At 43.3% G+C, this 3992-nt stretch overlaps 1 protein-coding gene across 2 annotated transcripts in view; it reads left to right on the top strand.

Moving 5' to 3' along the window:
• LPAR1 (lysophosphatidic acid receptor 1) overlaps positions 1-3992 on the top strand; it is a 195259-nt gene that overhangs the window by 146227 nt on the left and 45040 nt on the right. The window lies entirely within an intron of this gene.

The following is a 3992-nucleotide window of genomic DNA, read 5'->3' as shown; positions in this document are numbered from 1 at the left end:
CATATGCAAATTAACCACCAACTTGTTGGCAGTTAACTGCCAATCTTAGTTGGCAGTTAACTGCCAATCTTAGTTGGCAGTTAATTTGCATATAGCCCTGATTAGCCAATGAAAAGGGTAGCTCGTACGCCAATTACCATTTTTCTCTTTTATTGGTATAGGATTCTCTGGGCCCTACTCTTCATGCACTTGTTTATACCATTGCACCAAGGACAGTTGTCTTTCTCCCGTGTCAGACCGAAGGAACTGAGTTAAGATAGAGTGCGTGATTTATCCAACGCTTTTGTCAGTAGCAGAACTGGAATTCAGCTGCAGAATTGTTGTAGGCCGTGACCTTCCATCACAGGAACATACCATACAAGGGACTTACTGGTTGCAGTACTAGTGATGGGGCCAGATGAGTTCAAGTCCATTGTTTTCTTGTTCACTCTGATGAAAGATAACTTGGCCAGTATCCTGCTAGCAAATCCTTAGGTACTTGTCTATTTCATTCATCAGCACATGTTGTTGAGTGCTGATTGTATGCTAAGGGATGGAAAGGTGAGTGATACACCCCATTCTTTACAGATCTTATCGTGTAGAAGAGGAGACTAGGGAAAAGCGGCAGGACAGTCGGGCCCAGGTGGCAGTAGAGGTCTGGGTAGAGAATCCCGAGTGGAGGGAAGAGAGGACCTCCCACAGGAGGCAGTACTCAGCTCAGTCTTCCTGATTGTGGAGGAGCTGGCCATCGTGTGGGTGGGAATGGAGGAGGAGCTAAGCAGGAGCAGGAGCAAAGGTCCTTGCCTTTGAGGAACTGAAAGTAGTCAGGTGTGATCAGCAAAGAGTAGGTACGTCCCACTGCGTTTTGACTGGAGAGACAGCAAAGTCTTCATAACACAATAAAGGGTTTGGGCTTTTGCCTGTATGTGACCAGAGATGCTGAAGGATTGATTCCCCAAGATAAATGGCAGCAATTCCTTATAGGATTAACCATGTAATTTATCATCCAAACCGAGACACTTTTATTTAAGGAAAACAGGCATTAAGTGGTTAGGGCATGGGAAAACAGGCATACACCAAGAATGGTCTGGTCAACCCAGAGTGTGTCACCCTCCTTGTAGGTTCTGCTTTCTTCTTGTTTGTTTATTAATATTCTTTCTAGGTTTTCTTTTGTCATTTTAAGTGCAGAGTTCAACACTGGACTTGTTCCATTGTGTAAAACTGGTAAAGAAGAACTTCCATTTTTTTAAAAAAATATATATTTTATTGATTTTTTACAGAGAGGAAGGGAGAGGGATAGAGAGTTAGAAACATCGATCAGCTGCCTCCTGCACACCCCCTACTGGGGATGTGCCCGCAACCAAGGTACATGCCCTCAACCAGAATCAAACCTGGGACCCTTCAGTCTGCAGGCTGATGCTCTATCCACTGATCCAAACTGGTTAGGGCAGAACTTCCTTTTTTTTTTTTTTAAGCTAGGATCTTTCTAGATTTCGTATTTTAGAGCTGAGAGGGCACTTAAAAGCACACCATGTAACTCACTTATCTTACAAATAAAGAGACGGAAGTTTCCAAGTTGGTTGAGAAATTTAGGACTGAGTTTTTAATTGGTGGCCCAAGCCGAGATCCAGGTTTGCTTTCTTCCCGGGGGCGCTCTTCTTACTGCCTATGCATCCACCTTGTTCAGTCCGATCACACTTCCTTCTGTGAGCATGAACATGTATCGACGGGGGTAGCCAGGATTAGGTGTAAACGCTGGCTGTTGCGGTACCTGGCACCCACAGAAAGGGTCCCCTTGACTCTGACCTCATTATAACCAATTGGTAATCTCTGTAATGGATCTTTGACAAAAGTCATCGGAAACTGAATTACTTGCACATTGTGTAGTTTTCACATACACTGAGTGGCCAGATTATTATGACCGGCCAGATTAATATGACTACCCCATCAGTACTTCATTGACATTTCCAAAAATACTGAATATTGAAAACTTCCTAAGCAAATACTCTCAAGGTTTTATTATTATTATTATTTGCATAACTGATTCACTTCATTGTACTGATGGGGCCGTCATAATAATCTGGCCACTCAGTGTATATTAGTATCCTGTTAGCTTTCTTCATAACACTGGGTGATTTAGGGCAATTACATTCTCGATGCATTAATTTCTCTGTACCTTCATCTGTAGGATGAAGTTGGCCAGTTTGCTTTTTAAGATTATTTTGAGTTCTCTGTATTACTCCATAAATGAAATGACTAGGGCCTAGCTACTGTGGATCAGCCATGTAGAATTTTCTAGTGGAAAACACCCATGGAACTGGAATAAAAGCAAGGGACTGTGACATTTCTCCACATCCGCTTCTTTAATAATTGGCATTAGCCATATATCCCCTACTCAAGGGAGTGGCACACGTTTACAGAGGATAGTCTCAAAGAAATGAATTTCTTGCTTTACTCTGCAGCAGGGAGCCACGTGCCAGGAAAGGAGGGCTTCCCAGTTGGTCCTGTTGCTGGGGGAAGGGAGTGGGTACAAGACTCTCTTATTCCCTGGCCACAGGTGACCAGCGGCACATCCTGTTGATCTGAAGAGGAACCAAAGCTACCCCGAGTCCCCTCAGGTCCCTGTGGATTCTCACTGAAGGCCTCTTTGAGGAAGAGCCCGAGAGAATATTCATGAGAGCTTTGATTGTTTGGCCAGCGCTGGCTTGGCACCGTGGGTGTGGTCAGGAGAGACACCCTGTGGAAGCCCCATAGTGCTGCCCAGACCCCAAATCTTGGGCCGGTCAAGAGAGAAAACAAGTTTCAAATACCAGCTCTTTATACCCTTTTGTTGCTCCACTTTATTCAAATATTTTTACTCAAAAGGAACTTTAAAGCATAAACACAAATAAAAAATACCATGTTAACCCAACAGAGTTCCTTTTGAGGGGTGGACAGAGCTGCCAGCACATAAAGCTCTTCCTTATTTTAGGTCTGATGAGAACGATTCAGACCTTGTCTAGCTGAGACAGTGCTGCACAGTCCTTTGATCTTATCATTCAAGGTCATGAGGGATGCAAAGATTCCTTGAATGAACTGTGGTGACCACTGGTAATCACTGTTGCTTAGGATTTGAGAGCTTAGATTTGGAATAGAGTAGGTCAGGGCTTGGGATTGGAATTTTGACTCCTCACTTGTTAGTTTCATAACCGTGAGGCAATGACTTCATCTCTCTGCTGCATCTCAGTTTCAGAATTAATAAAATAAGGATGGTAAAACCTTTTTCATCAAGTGATTGGGAGCATCAGATGAGCTGATTGATATAAACCACACGGGAGGGATCTGGCTAATGAAATACACTTACTAAATGGTAGCAAGTATCATCACTCCTTTTACGTTTCCTCCCCTTCTTTCTTTCTTTTTCTGACACACCCACATTCCCTCCCCCACTCATTTCTTTCTTTCTCTTTCTGACGTGCCCACATGCACCCACCTGCCCACATACATACATAGTGAATTTGGTGGTTGAGATGGTGCTTCATTTCTGTGACATGGTATAAAGTGTGTTTTAGCAGCTGTTGTCTCTAATAACAGGCTGTAAATTTTATTCTGAGTGACCTTTGCTTTTCCAAAGATACATCAGTATTGCAGAGCTGCTGGCATCTTATTTGTCGAGCCTCAGCCCTGTGTATGAAAATCTCTAGCAGCACCACAAGGAATGGCTTTTTGGCCTGGTAACTCCCTGGAGATGATTAAGTGGTGTTGACCATTAAAATGCAACAGGCCACTTTGTCAGTATCTATTAGAAAGGGTCATCGCTCCTTCACATGGACATGCAAGGCTTAGGACACAGCTAGCAGCCCAGTCATTATCTAGGGCAGTGGTTCTCAACCTTCCTAATGCCGCGACCCTTTAATACAGTTCCTCATGTTGGGGTGACCCCCAACCATAAAATTATTTTCGTTGCTACTTCATAACTGTAATTTTGGTACTGTTATGAATCATAATGTAAATATCTGATATGCTATATGTGT

Source organism: Myotis davidii, unplaced genomic scaffold (genome assembly GCF_000327345.1).
Source record: "Myotis davidii unplaced genomic scaffold, ASM32734v1 scaffold64, whole genome shotgun sequence".
Taxonomy (NCBI): Eukaryota; Metazoa; Chordata; class Mammalia; order Chiroptera; family Vespertilionidae; genus Myotis; species Myotis davidii.
This window is presented reverse-complemented; position numbering and strand designations above follow the sequence as displayed.